Source organism: Rattus norvegicus, chromosome 5 (genome assembly GCF_021556685.1).
Source record: "Rattus norvegicus strain SHRSP/BbbUtx chromosome 5, alternate assembly SHRSP_T2T, whole genome shotgun sequence".
NCBI lineage: Eukaryota > Metazoa > Chordata > Mammalia > Rodentia > Muridae > Rattus > Rattus norvegicus.
This window is the reverse complement of record NC_141538.1, coordinates 35,116,372-35,138,161: the sequence shown is the minus strand read 5'-3', so window position 1 is coordinate 35,138,161 and position 21,790 is coordinate 35,116,372.

The window sequence follows — 21,790 nt, the reverse complement described above, 5'->3', positions numbered from 1 at the left end:
CAGGAAAATTTTCCCTATTCCAAAGTATTCAAGGCTCTTCCCCACTTACTCTTCTATTAGGTTAGGTTCTCCAGTTTTATATGGAGGCCCTTTATCCTCTGGGATTTGGGCTACACACAAGTATATTAGAATGGATCAATTTGCATTCTTCTACATGCAAACCTCCAGTTGAACCAGCATCATTTGTTAAAAATGCTGCCTTTTATCCAACCAATGATTTTAGCTTTTTTGTCAAAGATCAAGTGACTATAGGTGAGTGTGTTCATTTCTGGGTCTTCAATTCTATTCCATTGATCTACCTGTCTCTGTACCAATACCATGCCATTTTTATCACTATTACTCTATAGTACAGCTTGAGATCAGGAATAGTGATTCCCTTAGAAGTTCTTTTATTGTTGAGAATAGTTCTTCCTTTCTGGGATTTTTTGTTATTCCAAACGAATTTGAAAATTGCTCTTTCTAACTCTATGAAGAATTGGGTTGGAATTTTGATAAGGATTACTTTGAAGCTGTAGATTCAATATGATGAATGGCCATTTTACTATATTAATCCTGCCAATCCATGAACATGGTACATCTTTCCATCTTCTGAGGTATTTTTTTTATTTCTTGAGGGATTTGAACTTATGTATGTATGTATTTATTTATTTTTATTTATTTATTTCTGCACCTTTATTAAATTGGGTATTTCTTATTTAAATTTCAATTGTTATTCCCTTTCCTGGTTTCCAGGCCAACATCCCCCTAACCTCTCCCCCTCCCCATCAAGTGGGTGCTCCCCTCCCCATCCTCCCGCCATTACGGCCCTCCCCACAACAATCACGTTCACTGGTTCAGTCTTGGCAGGACCAAGGGCTTCCCCTTCTACTGCTGCTCTTACTAGGCTATTCCTTACTACATATGTGGTTGGAGCCAAGGGTCGGTCCATGTATAGTCTTTAGGTAGTGGCTTAGTCCCTGGAAGCTCTGGTTGCTTGGCATTGTTGTTCATCTGGGGTCTCAAAACCCTTCAAGCTCTTTCAGTCCTTTTTCTGATTCCTTCAACGGTGGTCCCATTCTCAGTTCAGTGGTTTGCTGCTAGCATTCGCCTATGTATTTGCTGTATTCTGGCTGTGTCTCTCAGGAGACATATACATCTGGTTCCTGTCGGCCTGCACTTCTTTGCTTCATCCATCTTATCTAGTTTGGTGGCTGTATGTGTATGGGCCACATGCGGGGCAGGCTCTGAATGTGTGTTCCTTCTACCTCTGTTCTAAACTTTGCCTCCCTATTCCCTCCCAAGGGAATTCTTGTTCACCTTTTAAAGAAAGAGTGAAGCATTCCCATTTTGGTCATCCCTCTTGAGTTTCACGTGCTCTGTGCATCTAGGGCAATTCAAGCATTTGGGCTAATATCCACTTATCAATGAGTGCATATCATGTGTGTTTTTCTGTGATTGAGTTACCTCACTCAGGATGATATTTTCCAGTTCCATCTATTTGCCTATGAATTTCATCAAGTCATTGTTTTTGATAGCTGAGTAGTATTCCATTGTGTAGATGTACCACATTTTCTGTATCCATTCCTCTGTTGAAGGGCATCTGGGTTCTTTCCAGCTTCTGGCTATTATAAATAAGGCTGCTATGAACATAGGGGAGCATGTGTTTTTGTTATATGTTGGGGTATCTTTTGGGTATATGCCCAAGAGAAGTATAGCTGGGTCCTCAGGTAGTTCAATGTCCAATTTTCTGAGGAACCTCCAGACTGATTTCCAGAATTGTTGTACCAGTCTGCAATCCCACCAACAATGGAGGAGTGTTCCTCTTTCTCCACATCCTCACCAGCATCTGCTGTCCCTGAAGTTTCTGATCTTAGCCATTCTGACTGGTGTGAGGTGGAATCTCAGGGTTGTTTTGATTTGCATTTCCCTTATGACTAAAGATGTTGAACATTTCTTTAGGTGTTTCTCAGCCATTCGGCATTCCTCAACTGTGAATTCTTTGTTTAGCTCTGAACCCCATTTTTAATAGGGTTATTTGTCTCCCTGCAGTCTAACTTCTTGAGTTCTTTGTATATTTTGGATATAAGCTCTCTATCAGTTGTAGGATTGTTGGTGCCGTTTCCCAATCTGTTGGTGCCGTTTTGTCCTAACAACAGTGTCCTTTGCCTTACAGATTTACAGTTTTATGAGATCCCATTTGTCCATTCTTGATCTTAGAGCATAAGCCATTGGTGTTTTGTTCAGGAAATTTTCTCCAGTGCCCATGTGTTCGAGATTCTTCCCCACTTTTTCTTCTATTAGTTTGAGTGTATCTGGTTTGATGTGGAGTTCCTTGATCCACTTGAACTTCTTGTCATACAGATTTTTCACTTACTCGGTTAGAACACATCAAGATATTTTATAAAATTTGCGACTATTGTGAAGTGTATTGTCTCACTAATTTCTTTCTCAGCCCTTTCATCCTTTGAGTAGAGGAAGGCTACTGATTTGTTTGAGGTTATTTTATATCCAGCAACTTTGCTGAAGTTGTTTATCAGCTGCCGAACTCTTTGCTAGAATTTTTGGGGTCACTTATGTATAGTATCATATGATCTGAAAATGGTGATATCTTGTGTTCATCCCTCCCAATTTATGTCCCTTTGATCACTTTCATCTAATTGCTCTAGCTAGAACTTCAAGTGCTGCATTGAACAGATAGGAGAGGTTGAGCAGCTTTGACTTGACCCTGATTTTAATGAAATTTAAGCTTCCATTTACTTTGATGTTGGCTATTGGTTTGCAGTATATTGCTCTTATTATATTTAGGTATAAACACTGAATTCCTGATCTCTCTAATACTTTTAACCTGAATGAGCATTGTATTTTGTCAAAGGCTTTTCAGAATGTAATGAAAGGATCATGTGGGATTTTTTCTTTGAGTTTGTTTATATAGTGGATCACATTGGTGGATTTACATATATTACACTATCCCTGCATCCTTGGGATACTTGATCATGTTGGATGATAGTTGAGATGTGTTCTTGAATTCAGTTTGCAAGGATTTTATTGCATATTTTGCATAGATATTCATAACGGAAATTGGTCTGAAGTTCTCTTTGTTGGGTCTTTGTGTGGTTTAGGTATAAGTATAATCGTGGCCTCAGAACAAATTGGGTCTTGTTTCTTCTGCTTCTCTTTTGTGGAACAGTTTGAAAAGTATTGATTTTAGGTCTTCTTGAAGGTCTGATAGAATTCTGTCCTAAACACATCTGGACCTGGGCTTTTATTTTCCCCCTTAGGAGATTTCTAGTGACTGTTTCTATTTTCTTGTGGGTTATGGGAATATTCAGATGGTTTATGTGATCCAGATTTAACTTTGGTACCTGGTATCTGTCTAGAAAATCATCCATTTCATCCAGATTTTCCAGTTTTATTGAGTACAGGCTTTTGTAGTAAGAGCTGAATATTTTTTGAATTAGCTCAGTTTCTGTTGTTAGGTCTCACTTTTCATTTCTGATTTTGTTAATTTGGATACTGTTTCTGTGCCCTCTCATTAGTCTGGCTAAGCATTAACCTATCTTGTTGATTTTCTCAAAGAACCAGCTACTAGTTTTGTTGATTCTTTGTATATTTCTTTTTGTTTCTACTTGGTTGATTTCAGCCCTGCGTTTGATTCTTTCCTGCCATCTACTCTTGCTAATGTATGATCTCTCCAATTTCTTTATGGAGGCACTCAGAGTTATGAGTTTTCCTCTTGGCACTGCTTTCATTATGTCCCATAAGTTTGGGTATGTTGTGCCTTCATTTTCATTGGATTCTAAAAAGTCTTTAGTTTTTTATTTCTCCCCCTGACAAAGTTATTATTGAGTAGATAGTTGTTCAGCTTCCACGTGTATGTCAGCTTCCTGTTATTTTCGTGGCTCCTGAAGACGAGCCTTAGTGTGGTGGTCTGATAGAATACATGGGGTTAATTCAATGTTCATGTATTTGTTGATGCTTGTTTTGTTTCTGAGTATAAGGTCGATTTTTGAGAAGGTACCATGAGGTGCTGAGAAAAAAGTATATTCTTTTGTCTTAGGGTGAAATGTTCTGTAGATATCAGACAAAGACTTTTGGTTCATAATTTATTTTAGTTTCACTGTGTCTCTGTTCACTTTCTATTTCCATGACATGTCCATTGGTGACAGTGGGGTGGTGTAATTGCTTACTGTTGTTGTATGAGGTTCAGTTTGTGCTTTGAGTCTTACTAATGCTTCTTTTACAAAGCGTTACAAATATGCTTGCATTTGGGGCATAGATGTTCAGAATTGAGAATTCGTCTTGGTGGATTTTTTCCTTCAATGAGTATGTAGTGTCCTTCCCCATCTTTTTTGATAACTTTTGGTTAAAAGTCTATTTTGTTGGGTATTAATTAGAATGACTACTCCAGTTTATTTCTTGGGACCATGTGCTTGGAAACTTTTTTCCATCTTTTACTTTGAGGGAATGTCTGAGGTGTGGTTCCTATATGACGCAAAATATTGGATCCTGCTTACATATCCAGTCTGTTAGTCTATGTCTTTTTATTGGGTAATAGAGCCCACTGATGTTGAGAGATATTCGGGACAAATGATTGCTGCTTCCTGTTATTTTTGTTGTTAGAGGTAGAATTATGTTTGTGTGTTTCTCTTCTTTTGGTTTGTTGTGAAAAGATAAATTTCTTGCTTTTTCTTGGGTTTCCCTCCTTATGTTGATTATTTTTTTAATCTTTGACCCAATTGATAAGATATAATTGCCCACCTATTTTCCTCTGTAGGGCTGGATTTGTGGAAAGATATTGTTTAAATTTGGTATTGTCTTGAAATACCTTGGTTTCTCCATCTATGGTAATTATGAGTTTTGCTTGGTATAGTAGCCTGGGCTGGCATTTTTGTTCTCTTGGGGAATTTATGACATCTGCTCAAGATCTTCTGGCTTTTAGAGTCTCTGTTGAGAAGTCTGGTGTAACTCTGATAGGTCTGTCTTTATATGTTTCTTGATCTTGTTCCCTTACTCCTTTTATATTCTTTCTTTGTTCTGTGCATTTGGTGTTTTAATTATTGTGTGACAAGAGGAATTTCTTTTCTGGTCCCACCTGCCTGGTGTTCATAGGCTTCTTGCATATTTGTGTGTATTTCTTTTTTTAATTTAGGAAAGTTTTCTTCTATAATTTTGTTAAAGATATTTGCTAGCCCTTTGAGTTAGGAACTTTCACTCTCTTTTATACCTATTATCCTCAGGTTTGGCCTTTACATTGTGTCCTGGAATTCTTAAATATTTTTATATAGGAGCCTTTTGCTTTTTGTATTTTCCTTGACTGTTGTGTCAATGTCTTCTATTCTATCTTCTACCACTGAGATTCTCTCTTCCATCTCTTGTATTCTTTTGGTGATGCTTGCATCTGTAACTCCTGTTCTCTTTCCTAGGTTTCCCATCTCCACGACGGTCTCCCTTTCAGTTTTCTTTAAAATTCTGTTTCCATTTTTAGATCCTGGATGGTTTTGTTCAATTTCTTCACCTATTTGACTGCTTTCTCCTGTATTTCCTTAACGGATTTATGCATTTCCTCTTAAAGGCCTTCTAATTGTTTTCTTGTGTTCTCCTGTATTTCTTTAAGAAAGTTATTTATGTCTTTCCTAAAGTTCTCTATCATCTTCATAAAATGAGAGTTTGAATCTGAATCTTGCTTTATAGTGTGTTGGGTTATCCATGACTTGCTGTGTTGGGAGAATCGGGTTCTGATATTGCCAAGTCAAATTGGTTTCTGTTGCTTATGTTCTTATGCTTGCCTCTTGCCATCTGGTTATCTCTGGTGTTATCTGGCCTCCCATTCTCTGACTGGAACCTATCCTTCCTGTAATCCTGTGATCCTGCATTCCTCTGATCCTGTACTCCTCTGATCCTGTGATCCTGGATGTGTCAGAATACCAGGGAAATCGACATGCACTTGGAATATGGACTGCATGGGATTGGGTCCAATGCTGGGGTTCTGCTCCTGGCAAGATGGGAACCAGAAGACAGACAGGTCTCTGGCTGGGTGGGAAATTTTCTACCTTGCGCTGCAGGGGTCCTGGGATGGTACATTTTGAACTCAGAGATTTGCATGGCTGGCTCTTGGGTTAAGGGAATAAAGGTTTGTACCACCATGCCTGGATCTAAGCTTTTTTTCTACTTGTAACTTGCACTGTCCTAGGCTGGACTTGAACTCAGTTATCTGCTTGCTTTTGTCTCCTGAGATTAAAGATACAGGCTACCATGCCTGGATCTAAGCTTTTCATGGCCACTATGCCTCAAGACCTTAATGACAAGTTCACCTTCCCTTTCTAGATCATAGTTCATTTCAGAACTGAGAATAGGACCCCCTTTGGGGGAATTAGAGGAAGGATTGAAAGAGCTGAAGGGGCTTGAAATCCCATAAGAACAACAATGCCAACCAACCAGAGCTTCCAGGGACTAAACCACTACCCAAAGACTATACATGGACTGACCCAGGGCTCCAACTGCATATGTAGCAAAGAATAGCCTTGTTGGGGCACCAGTGGAAGGGGACGTCCTTGGTCCTACCAAAGTTGGACCCTCCCAGTGCAGGGGAATGTCAGGGGGTAGTAAGGAGAGATAGATGGGGGAACACCCTTAGGAGGGAATGGGAGGGGACAAGAGGGCTTATGGACAGGAAACCGGAAAAGGGGATAACATATGAAATATAAATAAAGAAATATGTCTAATAAAAAATAAATTTAAAAAAGATGCTAACTCAGGGAAAAATATTTTAAATTATGCTATTATTATTATTACTATTATTATTATTATTTATCTTTTTCTTCATTGGTTTACTTATTCATTTACATCACAATCATACCCCCCTATTCCAAAATCCCCTCACACAGTGCCCCTCCCTACCACCCATTATTCTTCTCTGAGAAGGGTCAAGTGCCCCCTGGGTATCATTCCACCTTGGCACATCAAGCCACTGAAGGACTAGGCACATCCCCTACCAGTAAGCCCAGACAAGGTGGCTTAGTCAGGAGAACAGGATCTAGAGGCCAGCAACAGATTCAGTGACAGTCCGTATCTGCTACATATGTGCAGTGAACCTAGGTCGAGCCTGCTTGCTCTTAGGTTGGTGATTCGGACTCTGAGACCCTTAAGAGTCCAGTTCAGTTGACTTTGTTGGTCTTCTTGTTGTATCCAGATCCCCTTCTAGTTTCTCAATCTTTCTCCCACCTCTTTCACAAGACTCTCTAATCTCCTTCTAATGTCTGGGTCTTTGGGTGGAGCCTCTCAGAGAACAGTTATGCTAGGCTCCCCTCCACAATCATAATAGAATATCATTAATAGTGTCAGTGATTGGTGCCTGCTCATAAGAAGAGTATCATGTTGGGCCAGCCATTGGTTGGCCATGCCCTCAGACTCTGTTCATCTTTGTCTCTGCATATCTTGTAGGCAGGAGACATTTGGGGTTGAAGGTTTTGTGGGTGGGTTAATGTCCTTATTCCTCCTCTTGACGTACTGCCTGGATACAGAAGTTGGCCACTTCAGGCTCTATATCCTGATTGCTAAGATTTTTAGCTACAATAACCCCTATAGACTCTCTGGGGCCTCTCCCATCCCCATCCCTATCCCTGTCCCCATCCCCATCCCATGTCTCTGGTCCATCCAAGAGATGCCCCCCACCCCCACCTTGCCACTGCCGATTTTCCTTTTCTCTCCCTGGCTCTCCCTACATCTGATCCCCTGCCATTTCCCCTTTCCTCTCTCCTGCACAATTCCCTCTCTTCATCTACCTCCAATATCTATTTTATTTCTCATTTTGAGTAAGATTCTAGCATCATCCCTTGGGACCTCCTTGTTAAATGAAAACTACTCTGAGGTTCTACCTTACACCCATCAGAATAGCTAAAATCAGAATGGTTCTATGTGCTGTCAAGGACACAGACATGAGGAACACTCCTCCATTGCTGATGAAAGTGCTAACTTGTACAACTACTCTGGAAATCAACGTGGCAGTTTCTCAGAAAATTGGGAATAGTTCTATCTCAAGGCACAGAATTGTTCATAACATCTTTATTTGTAAAATGCAGAAACTTGAAACAACCCAGATACCCCTCAATTGAAGAATGGATAAAGAAAATGTGGTTCATTTACACAATGGAGGACTACTCAGCTATTTAGAACAAACTCATCAGGAATTTTGTAAGCAAATGGATGGAACTAGAAAATATTATCCTGGGTGAGGTAACCCAGAGCCCAAAAGACATGTATGGTATGTATTGACTTATAAATGAATATTAGGCATAAAGTACAGGATAACTACATTATAATCCACAGACATCTGTCATTTTTTTAAATAAAGAAGCCAGAAAAGCACATGAGGAAAAAAAAGTACATCATCTTCAACAAAAGCTGCTAGTCAAGCTCTATATCTGCATGTTGACACACAAAAACATCCATATATGTCACCCTGCACAAAACTCAACTCCAAGTGAATCAAAGACCTCAACACTAAACCAGATACACTGAACCTTGTAGAAGAGAAATTAGGGAATATCACTGAACTCATTAGCACTGGAGAAGACTTTCTCAAGAGAACACCATTAGCATAGGTACTAAGATCAACAATTAATAGATGGGACTTTGTGAAAATGGAAAACTCTGTAAGTCAAAGGACATTGTCCTTGGAAAAAAAGGTGTCAACATACAAAGTTTATCTTCACAAATTTCAAATCTGATGGAGAATATTTCAAATAAATATAGAACTCAAGATGTCAAAAAAACCCAAAAAGATACAATTAAGATTGAGTACAGATCTAAACAGAGAAATCTCAAGAGAAGAAAATTAAATGACTAAGAAACACTTAAATGTTCAACATCCTTAGCTATCATGGAAATGCAGATCAAATCTACTTTGAGATTTCATCTTTTATCTTACATCAGAATGGCTAATATCAGTAACACAGATGGCAGCTCATACAGCTGAAAATGTGGAGGAGGGGGAACACTCCTCTGTTGCCGATAGAAACCTGTACAGTCACTATAGGAGTCAATATAGTGGTTCCTCAGAAAGATAGGAATTGATCTAACTCAAGATCCACTACTTGGCATATACTCAAAGGATACTATATCCTACCACTTGCTCATTTTTCATTGTTTCTCTGTTCATAATAGCTAGAAAAATGAAAACAACCCAAGTGTTCCTCAACAGAAGAATGAATAGAAGAAATGTGATACATTTATACAGTGAAGTTTTTCTGAGCAGATTAAAAAATAACATCATAAAAATTCCAGAAATAAATTATCGGGAGTGAGTTAACTCACACTGAGAAAGATAAATGTGTTATGTACTCAGTTATATGTCAATATTGGCCATTAAATAAATGACAACCGGACTATTGTCTGTTTATAGCTGTGGGACAGTGAGCTGTGAAAGGTATCCAGGTTCCCAGTCGAGATAAAGTTGAAAACCCAGCGACCCTAAGGGATAGTAAGCATTTCCCCAAACTCCCAGGAGGCCAGGTCCCTCTCAAGTAGCTACAGCACCCCCATAGCCCCCTGTAGAGAGGCTTGTGGCCATCAGTCATGTAGAAGCAGCATCACATCCTCCCTAAGCTCTCATGGCCAAGCCAATAGGAAGTAGCTACTGCCAGACCCTGACCAACCCCTCCCACATGTAAATGAGACATGTCCAAGCTCTCAGGCCAAGCCAATAGGGAGTAGCTGCTGTCAGACCCTGCCCCGCCCCAAAACTATATATAACAATCCTATCAAGAAGGATTAAAAGCATGCGAGAACTGCATCGTATGAGAGCTTCTGTCATAAGAGCTGTAACACTGTCATTTGGAGAAGAGATCTGCTCTCCCAAAATCACCGTCAGAAGCTCCCCTGCACCTGTCGCTGGCTAGCCAGTCTCTTGCTTGCTCAGCCCAGCCAAAGTCTTGGAGTAATTGAAGTTGCAGCAGCAGAGACAAAGGTGGAGCAGCTGCAGCAGCGAAGGCAGCCGAGGCATTTACCCCTTCCTGCTTAAGTTCTCTCCCTGAACCCTCGCACCAGGCCAGGCCAGAGATCTGTGGAAAGCCTCCAGTGGAAGGCCGACACCTAGTTCCAGAGAGGTCAAGTATAAAGAAAGGTACTAGGGAACGGTGGAGGGTGAACACATGGATCTTCCTGGGAGGTGAAAATAGATTTTACAGGTGGAAGGGGTAAGGGACCGGAACAGGAAGATCAGATGAGGAGCAGGAGGCAAGATGGGATTGAGGAAGGAAATATGAGGAGAAAGAACTAGAATTGAGGGGCATTTGAGACCTAGCATAGTAGAGGCTCCCTAAAATAGATAAAGGTGATGCTAATGAGGCTCCAAATAATGAGAAATATGAATTCCCAACTGGCCATTTCTTGTCACCATATGAAGCTTCCAGTACCAGGACTGGGTACATCCAATTGAATTGTTGAACAAAGGTGTCCCATGGACATCTCCAACCAATTCAAGCAGTTGTCAAAACAGTAGGTTGCTCTTGATAAATGGAGAGAAAGATTCTAATGCTTAAAACAACATTCACATACCTCATTGATCATGGAGAGGTAGAACTAGAACCCTTGTCTTCTAGTGCCTTTGGTATAGAAACATACTTTGCAGGTTATCAAAAAAAAACAAAAAACAAAAAAAAAAAAAAAACACCAACCATACCAACCCACCCAGGAAAACTTTAATTACAATCTTTTATGCCTGTTAAACATGCCAGGGCAGTGGGTACACAGAATTTATGGGAGTAAGTCTTAAGGCCTACTCCACAAGAATGCATACCCAAAACTCCCTGAGTGACTATTTTAGTTAGAGTTTATTTTTCAACAAGGAAACACCAAAACACCAGTTGAGGAGGAAAGGCTCTATTTGGCTTATACTTCCCTATCAATGCTCATCATCTAAGGAAGAAAGTCAGCACAGGAACTCAAACAGGACAGAAATCTGAAGACAGGAGCTGAGGGAGAAGCCATTGAGGTGTGCTACTAACTGGATTGCTTCTTTTTTTTTCTTTTCCTTTTTTTTGAGCTGGGGACCGAACCCAGGGCCTTGCGCTTGCTAGGCAAGCGCTCTACCACTGAGCTAGATCCCCAACCCCAACTGGATTGCTTCTAATGACTTATTTATAGAACCCAGAACCAACAGTCCAGGGAAGAAACCACCCTACAATTGTCTGGATCATCCCTTGTCAATAACTAATTAGAAAAATGCCTCACAGATGGATTGTATGGAAACATATTCTCAAATATGGTTCCCTCCTTTTTAGAAAACTCTAGTTGATATCAAGTTGACCCAAGTCCAGCCAGCTCAGTGACAATGACCCAGAAACTAAGTAGCCTATAGGCCTAGGATAAATCCAAATTCTACCTGTCTGAAAACCAAATAATAGATGGTAGATGATAGATAGATAGATACATAGATAGATAGATAGATAGATAGATAGATAGATAGATAGATAGATGGATAGATAGATAGGCAAACAGATAGACATAAAATGACTCATAATGATTTTCTACTATAGATAGAAAATATAGATAAACATCTTATTTAGCCATCATCAGAGAACTTTCCTCCAATAGTAAATGGGAAATATGTTTTCCCACAACAAGATGGTTCAAGAGAATGAAACATTGGACATGTAACTATAAATGTGATGTCTCAATTAAATCTTTCCCTTTAAAGCTCAGAAAACCCTGTGGAAGGGTAATGGAAAACATGTAAGAGCCAAAGGTTATGGACGGCACCAGGTAAACAAGGCCATCTGAATCAACTAGGAAAGGCTAATGTGAACTCACAGAGACTGAAGTAGCAAGAACAAGGCCTACATGGGTCTACACCAGATCCTCTGTGCATATATTACAGCTTTCAGTTTATTATTTTTAGAGGGCTCCTGAGTTTCTGTATGAGTTCATCTCTGATTTTTGTTCCTACTCTTAGGGCACTTTTCTTTCTGTTGGGTTGCCTCATCCAGCTTAGATACAAGAGATTTTTGTTTCATCAAACTGTATTTTATTTTGTCATGTTTTGTTATCTCTTAGAATCCTGTTCTTTTCTAATGAGATAGACAAAGGGGGTAGATCTGGATAAAAGAGAATATGGGGGGGGCGGTTTAGTTCAGTGGTAGAGAGCTTGCCTAGAAAGCACAAGGCTCTGGGTTCGGTCCTCAGCTCCAGAAAAAGAGAAGGGGGGGATATGGGGAAAAACTGAGAGGAGTGAAAAGACGAAAAACTGTAATTAAGATATAATGTATAAGAAAAAATCTATTTTTAATAAAAGGAAATTTTAAAAGAAAATTATTTATGTTTAAAAATAAATCAAATTTATACTTCAAAATAAATCTTCAGCTTTTAGAACTTAATTTCCATGATCTGAATTTTTTTCCTATCATTGAATTACTAATTTGGACTTACTCTAACCATGCAAAGCAGGTGAGCAAACCCATCACTAATTGAATAGTTACTCTGTGATAACCATCAAATACGAGATGGACCAATCCTTTCAATCTAAACAAGAAGTTCAGTGTTGATAATCATGAATCCACAACTATAAAAAATAAAACCAGGGGTTAAAGAAGTTGGTTAATATGAATATGCCCACTGCAAAAAAACATGATAAAGGCATTTGTTATTTTTTCCAAAGTTAGTTTTTCTTAATATAACTTGACATTTTATAACCTAGTTAACAGGACTATAGCTTCTAGGACGTCCTTAGCATTGTGAAAATGTTACTTGTAATTGAACTTTTGGTTTATATTCATAATGGCATTCAGTTTTCATCATTTGTTTTATCAAGTGGTACCTACTGTTTGTGTCAGAGATGATGCATCATGCCCTGCACAATAAATACAGCAATGGGCAAGACAGTCTCTTCACCCATGAAACACAGTTCAGACTGATAGAGAAAAAGAAAACTTAAGAAGACAGAAAGCATCTATAAGTACTCATAATTAAAGAAGATAAAGATGAAGACTAATGGTTGAAACCTTGCCTTTTATTTGGTGAGTTATTAGGGAGGGCATGGGTCCCAACAAAGCGGAGTATCAGCAACGTAGGATAAGGGGAGATATTAGAGCAGAGATGAGATACTATAGAACAGCAACAGCAATGAACGAAAACAGAAAACATGAGTAAGAACTCAGGTGAAAGTCATGCCATTATGACAGAAAATCTAGATGGCCTACTATACTTAGAAGCAGAAAAAAGTAATAAATCTGTATGAATGAAAATTGAAAATATTAAGACTTTGAAAACCCCAAGAAGAAATACAGCAGAGAGGAAGCAGGACCATAAGCATGTGATGTTGTCAAGAAAAAGAAATGAGGTTTAGGTGAGCCCAATGTGCAGAAACTATGTATCAGATCCTATGTTGGGTATCAGAGAAGGATGAGGTACATAATACAAAAGCCAAGAATCTAGGACTGGTTTTCAATTGACCTCTTGTAGGAAGGGCTAATGTCACTAACATGACTAGACTTCAAATTTTTTACCTACCCTATAACCTAACAATAGAGTCACGCAAATGCTATTGTTTAGTATGAATTAATACGAGTACACAACGAAAGAGCCAAATGTGGCTCTTTATGCATATTGTCAGCAATCTCTGTTCTTTAATTATGCTGTCATTTTATAGAACCACAAGAAACTTAAGCCTGTAATTTATTTTTAAAGGAATTCTCATATTACCTAAAGCAATAGAAAAACCTTTATAATATTGTTACGTATATCTGAGTGTCATTTCTGAAATTTGATCAAAGATTGAAGCCATGTGTGGTTGACTATTAAAACCATTGTTATTTAAATGCTGCTAAGGGTTCCTTTTTTCTAAGGTTAAAAACATTTGGGAAGTTTACTTGTACCCCCTGGTCACACTCACTTCCAAGTCCTTCCAGGTCCACCTCCCAAACACTTGTGAAACCCCCCCTCACCCCGAAAAAAATAAAAGGAAAAAGTGACATATTACATATTTATTCTCGTCGGATGTCAGAACGTAGATAAAAACCCAACCTAGTCAGTGTGTCCTGAATCACCATATGGCTTTCTGCCTTTCCTTCATGCTTTCACAGATATAATCTGCAGTGCACGCCAGGCGATTTTGAATAATTTGGTGTGTCCTGAGAAAGTTCTGGCAAAGAGCTGCTGTGTTAACACTTAGTGTGTGCTGACTGCATCTATATACATGTTTTTCGAATCATGATTTTTCTGACCATGTTTTACTGAATTCAAACAAACATCCTTAGATCATTACGTTTTAGTTACACTCGTGTATAAAGTACACTGAAATAAGATTGTCTGTGGCATCGGACTGTAGTCTGCCCCCGTTCTTTCAGATTCCAGGCCCAGCAGACAAGGAACCAGGTCCTCAGATCTCAGATCCATTGCAGGCCGTCTGAAAAGCCGACAATGAGGAATCAATCACCTTCACACTAAGCAAAGCATCTCTCCGGCTCTAACTTGTCATTTTTAAGGGTGAAAAGAAAAATCTTTGGTTCTTTGGTTATAATCTTCATTATCCTTATTGGAAGAATATACGTAATGCCCTAGTGGAATTCATGAATTTTCAGAGTAATAAGTGCTATATTTTAAAAAAAAAATCATCTTTAAAATGTCAACACAGTGGGAGTATTTGAGATAGCTTTGAGTCCATTTCTTATTTCGAGGAACAATTAGCTTCTCAACTCTGAGTTCACAATTATAATTAATATTACAAAAACATTCTTGAAATGTGCTTCTTTGTTTTGACTTCAGGTAATATGTTCATTCGTAAGCTTTTGACAGGATCTGGTGAGTTCTGGACTACGATTTTTTTTCTTTTTTTTTTTTTTTTTTATTAACTTGAGTATTTCTTATATACATTTCTAGTGTTATTCCCTTTCCCGGTTTCCGGGCAAACATCCCCCTCCCCCCTCCCCTTCTTTTTTAAGAAAATATTCAACTAAACTTTTTTTTAAAAGTGGGTCATAAAATTGCTGAATACCTGTTTTAAGAATTTCTTCCACTTTCATTAATTGCACTAGATTGCCAAATTTAGCCACTGGCATAAAAATTAATGTTAACTATATTGTAGCTGTCATGTTGAACTAGAGAAAGGGGGCCAGATTAAAGTTACAACTTTGTATCTGCCTGGTCTGGTAGAAGAAAATAAGGCAGTACATCTAATCCGATGGTTGTTGGAAAGGAGAAAATGTGTACTTAGAACCTAAAGGAAGATGTAAGTAGTAGAAGCCAGAGTTAGCATCTGGGAGCTGGGAATTAACACATCAAAATTGGTCATACTGAAACAAATCTCCTTGAGCTTTTCTAATAACCATGTATTTTTCCAATTATTTTCATTTTCAAAGTGTTATATACCAAAGAATATCCTCAGAAATCATTTTCTTAGTCTTTCTTTTTTGTGGGTCTCTGAATTTTGTGCTTGGTATGATTCAGCTGATTGAAATGAAAATGGGACAATACAAGAAAAAACTGACATACGCTACTTATATGCACATATTTCGTTGTCATTCAATCTATCTTATGTTAAGAGTGGACATAAATGTTCTACAGTCAATGCCTGAGGAATCACAGTTTTATGAACTTCTAATTATGAGTGAGTCCATTAGCTGTATAGTCCCATTGTGCACTGTTGCATCCCATTTGTCCTAAATGTTGTTACTAGATTTTAGCAGCAGGAAAAAAACTGGTATTTCAAAACAAAGAAATCAAATCACATGGCATATTACCAATGGAGAAACACACACTCACACATAAAATTATGAATTTCCTTACTAAAGGAACACTCTATCAAGAAACTTAGAAATGCCATTATAAAATCCTAGAGATTGATCATAATTCAAGTCAATAAGACAAAAATCAATTGTTCCATTATATTGCTAAAGATGCTGCATATACATCCTCAAAGGAAAAAATTACTTCATACATAAAGTATAAATTACTCTGTAGTTACTGAATCTTTAGATTGTAGGTCATCTACACAAAACCCACTTGCTGCTTTCACTTGAGAAAAATAATGTTATCCAATAATATCTCTACATGCTCTTTTTTTTTTGAACATTTATTTAAGTGCTTCTCAAGCCAGTTGAGTTTCCTCTGTCTCTACATGCTCTTAATCCAGTTCTTTCTAAACCTTAGAGAACACATCATCTCCATAATATCTTATTATGTCTTCTTGCTTTTCCCACGTGACAGATCCTGCTGGTGAACATGCACCATTCATTCTATTCTAGCATTGATTTTGGTATTCAATGTTCATGAACTACACTAGCTTATACATGCCCAGTTCCCAGCAGCCAGCGAATATGTCATTCACTTTGGAAAGATTAAATACTGAAAAACATATAAATCTTGCTCTTGAGCACAATGACTCATGATTAAAATGAAATTTTATTATTTGAACTACTTCCAGTTTTTTTTTCAAATTGTTAAAGAATACATCCAAAGTTAATAGACTGGGTCTGACAAGAACATTTGTTTGACTGAAAACAAAGGAAACAACTTCTTGTTTTCCAAATCCACCTAGTATTTGAACTCAGTGTGGAAAGGTCAAACAGCCACCTGATTTCTTTTTTTTTTTTCCATCTTTATTAAATTGGGTATTTCTTATTTAAATTTCGATTGTTACTCCCTTTCCCGGTTTCCAGGCCAACATCCCCCAACACCTCCCCCTCCCCTTATATATTGGTATTCCCCTCCCCATCCTCCCCCCATTACTGCCCTCCCACCAACAATCACGTTCACTGGGGTTCAGTCTTGGCAGGACCAAGGGCTTCCCCTTCCACTGGTGCCCTTATTAGGCTATTCATTGCCACCTATGAAGTTGGAGCCCAGGGTCAGTCCATGTATAGTCTTTGGGTAGTGGCTTAGTCCCTGGAAGCTCTAGTTGGTTGGCATTGTTGTACATATGGGGTCTCAAGCCCCTTCAAGCTCTTCCAGTCCTTTCTCTAATTCCTTCAACGGGGGTCTCGTTCTCAGTTCAGTGGTTTAATGATGGCATTTGCCTATGTATTTGCTGTATTCTGGCTGTGTCTCTCAGGACAGATCTACATTCGGTTCCTGTCGGCCTGCACTTCTATGTTTCATCCATCTTATCTAGTTTGGTGGCTGTATATATATGGGCCACATGTGGGGCAGACTCTGAATGGGTGTCCCTTCTGCATGTGTTCTAAACTTTGCCTCCCTATTTCCTTCCAAGGGTATTCTTGTCCCCTTTTAAAGAAGGAGTGAAGCATTCGCATCTTGGTCATCCTTCTTGAGTTTCATGTGTGCTGTGCATCTACAGTAATTCAAGCATTTGGGCTTATATCTACTTATCAATGAATGCATACCATGTGTGTTTTTCTGTGATTAGGTTACCTCACTCAGGATGATATTTTCCAGTTCCATCCATTTGGCCATGAATTTCATAAAGTCATTGTTTTTGATAGCTGAGAAATATTCCATTGTGTAAATGTACATTTTCTGTATCCATCCCTCTGTTGAAGGGCATCTGGGTTCTTTCCAGCTTCTGGCTATTATAAATAAGGCTGCTATGAACATAGTGGAACATGTGTCTTTGTTATTTGTTGGGGCATCTTTTGTGTATATGCCCAAGAGAGGTATAGCTGGATCCTCAGGTAGTTGAATGTCCAATTTTCTGAGGAACCTCCAGACTGATTTCCAGAATGGTTGTACCAGTCTGCAATCCCACCAACAATGGAGGAGTGTTCCTCTTTCTCCACATCCTCACCAGCATTTGCTGTCACCTGAGTTTTTGATCCTAGCCATTCTCACTAGTGTGAGGTGAAATCTCAGGGTTGTTTTGATTTGAATTTCCCTTATGACTAAAGATGTTGAACATTTCTTTAGGTGTTTCTCAGCCATTCGGCATTCCTCAGCTGTGAATTCTTTGTTTAGCTCTGAACCCCATTTTTAGTAGTGCTATTTGTCTCTCTGCAGTCTAACTTCTTGAGTTCTTTGTATATTTTGGATATAAGCCCTCTATCAGTTGTAGGATTGGTAAAGATCTTTTCCCAATCTGTTGGTTGCTGTTTTGTCCTAACCACAGTGTCCTTTGCCTTACAGAAGCTTTGCAGTTTTATGAGATCCCATTTGTCGATTCTTGATCTTAGAGCATAAGCCATTGGTGTTTTGTTCAGGAAATTTTCTCCAGTGTCCACGTGATCCAGATGCTTCCCTAGCTTTTCTTCTATTAGTTTGAGTGTGTCTGGTTTGATGTGGAGGTCCTTGATCCACTTGGACTTAAGCTTTGTACAGGGTGATAAGCATGGATCAATCTGCATTCTTCTACATGTTGACCTCCAGTTGAACCAGCACCATTTGCTGAAAATGCTATCTTTTTTCCATCGGACAGTTCTGGCTCCTTTGTCAAAAATCAAGTGACCATAGGTGTGTGGGTTCATTTCTGGGTCTTCAATTCTATTCCATTGGTCTATCTGTCTGTCTCTGTACTAATACCATGCAGTTTTTATCACTATTGTTCTGTAATACTGCTTGAGTTCAGGGATAGTGATTCCCCCCAGAAGCCCTTTTATTGTTGAGGATAGTTTTAGCTATCCTGGGTTTTTTGTTATTCCAAATGAATTTGCAAATTGTTCTGTCTAACTCTCTGAAGATTGCATTGAATCTGTAGATTGCTTTTTGTAAAATGGCCATCTTTACTATATTAATCCTGCCAATCTTTGAGCATGGGAGATCTTTCCATCTTCTGAGATCTTCAAGATTTTTCTTCTGAGGCTTGCAGTTCTTATCATACAGATCTTTCACTTGCTTGGTTAAAGTCACACCAAGGTATTTTATATTATTTGGGACTATTAAGAAGGGTGTACTTTCCCTAATTTCTTTCTCGGCTTGTTTCTCCTTTCTGTAGAGGAAGGCTACTGATTTATTTGAGTTAATTTTATACCCAGCCACTTTGCTGAAGGTGTTTAGAATCAAAGCCAGGTACCAAGGATATACAAATAAGAAGTAAATGAAACTCGAGCAGTTGACAACTTAATGGGTTACCAAAGTACTGGGCTGTCTGTGGACTTCCTGATGCCACCAGAAAGAAATGGCATGTAGTCAAGTTAGTGTAAATTATATATACAATGTAATACAATGTAAATTACATATATATATGTATGTATGTATGTATGTGTGTATGTATATAATGTAATTGTCACTATAAAGAGGAAATAAGTGACATTTTTCTTACATGAACATACATGGAATATTAACACTAGAGTTACCTTTTGTCACATGTATATAAAGACTTTAGAAATAAAAAAATAAATGAACATTCAAAGAAAATATGTGTACAAATTTTTCTAGGGTTAGGTCTTATAGTGCTTATTCAGTTTGGCCCATTTGCTTACTTGCTTGTATTTGGGCTTTTTATAATTGATACACATCCATTTAAATATTATATAATATAAAAATATCACTTGGTATTTCTGAATATATAGTTGTTAATTCAGATTATAGCCTCTGTCCTTCCCTTTTAAATCTGAGCAGCCTGTGACATAAGTGAAGCTGGTTATAATCTCCAAGGCTATTCCCAGTGAGGTCATCACAACCTTACATGTCTAGATATTTAGGCCAGAGTTCAGACTTGCTCAGTTAGAAATACAATTATTTTATAGCCACGATCCTGCTAGGATAGCACATAGAAAGGACACTTTAAGGAATCCTGATACTCAAATACTTCAAGTTCTGAACCAGATATGGAAAGAAACAAAACTAACATGTTCCATGACTGAGCTTCTACCAAACTTTGAGTCTTTTTAGCTGAGACCAGACAACATGAATCAAAAACAAGCTGCTACTATGACATATTGTAATTCCTGACCAACAGAGTTTGATATAAAAATGTTTCTATGTTGTTAAATTACATGATCTGGACATAGAACCCACACACATATATCGCAGATGTGCACCTTGGTTTTCATTTGGGTGCCCCCAACAATTGAAGTGAGGCCTATCCCAAGCTGTTCCCTGTCTGTGGAACCCATTCCCCTGTCTTGTCTGGCCTCAGTGGGAGGAGAAGCACCTAGTCTGACAGAAATTTGATGTGCCAAGGTAGGGAGATTACTAGAGGATCCTCCACTCTCTCAGAGGAAAAATGGAAGAAGGGATGGGGGAAGAACTATGGGTGTGGGGGCACCAGGATAGGGGAGAGTGATTGGGATGTAAAGTGAATAAAAAATAAAATATAAAATAAAATAAAAATTGGGGGATAATCTTTTTAAAAAGTCACTGCACTAGAGAAAGTCCTTTCCCTACATTTGCAAATATGGAAGAGAAAAAAGTTTCTCAAGATTAAAAAAATAACAAAAGTACTATCCAAAAGGTAGTAATAATACAAACAATACTTTTACACATACTCGAATAAACTAATTACCAAACAATATAAGGTATAAAAACTCAGTATAGTTCAATATACTGAAATTCACAAAAAGAAAAAAGTTTACATAATCAGAGAAGGATCTATAAAGTCATTGAGTGATGATGAATTTTCACAATACTCAGTCTCAGCTCAACAAATATCATTTGCCCCCAAGGTAACTGCACCCACCATCATCATAAAAGCAATAGAACTCTTCCTGTTCTAATCATAATCATCCACATTTCACTCTTTCACTAAAATGCTGGAAAGACAGGTAATGAATGCCCTAGGTGTTTGTGCCACGTTGGGTATATTTTTTGTATTATAAATTTAATAGCTTTTTTGTCTACTCTCTTTTGAGATTTCAAATAATGTAGGGGAGACTCAGAGCCAGTGCCATGAAAACTAAGTGTATCCTGGGATTCTTATGCAGAGATAGTTTAATGGCCCACACAGAAGATATATCTTCATTCTGGAACCATTTCATGCTTCCTATTAAAGTGTTAAAGGCATATTGTTTAAATATCTTATTTTCTGAAAGTTCTATGCTTTTATTTTTACTGCAGCAGTAGCATTTCTATAAGATGCTTGCAAATAACTTTGTATATATTGGTCTGTAATTATTTTCCTCTTCTATGTGGTTTATTCAAAAAGGCATGCAGATATAATGGGGTGTTGAAGAGGTATCCTGTATCCCAGACTCACTGATAGACAGCCAAGTGCTCCATTTAAATCTGTCCTTTGAAACAAAGTTGAAAATTATGAACTTTTTCTCAATTCTTGCTTGACATTGTCCTTCTCAAAGCTATACACTTACATCATTCCAAGGATATCGCTTGCAATCATGCATAAACATCCCAGATCTTCACTAAGACCCAAGTTTCTGATGGTTGTCAAATCACTCAATACAATATTTAGTTTGAATATACCTCCCCTAAAACTATGACAGTAACATCCATAAACTTTGTGCTGAAAACACAAATGTGTCCTTAGTTGACTATAGTTTATTGTGTAGAGCTAAGACCTCATAAATGTTCTCCTGACCAAATTAACATGACTATTGCTGTCACTCATGTTCAGCTTATGTGTAGGCAGTCATATTATTCTCTTTTTTGTACTAGCCATAAAAAACATATTTTAAAATATTATTTTATATACCTTGTAAAAAATATAAAATGATCTATATCATAAACCAGCTTTACCAGGTCAAGTACTGAAGAGGATGTATAGCTAATCACCCAGTGGACTTTTTCTCTGATGAAGTAAAACTTAATTCTCTGAGGCTGAAGAAAAAGGTGAAGGATAAAAAATTAATTCTCTGGGGACAGTGAAAAGGAAGAACGCAAACACATGCATGCACACATGCATACATGCATGTACACACAAACACACACACACATGTCTTATTGTTGAAGCATGCTTAAAATCTTTTCTTTATTT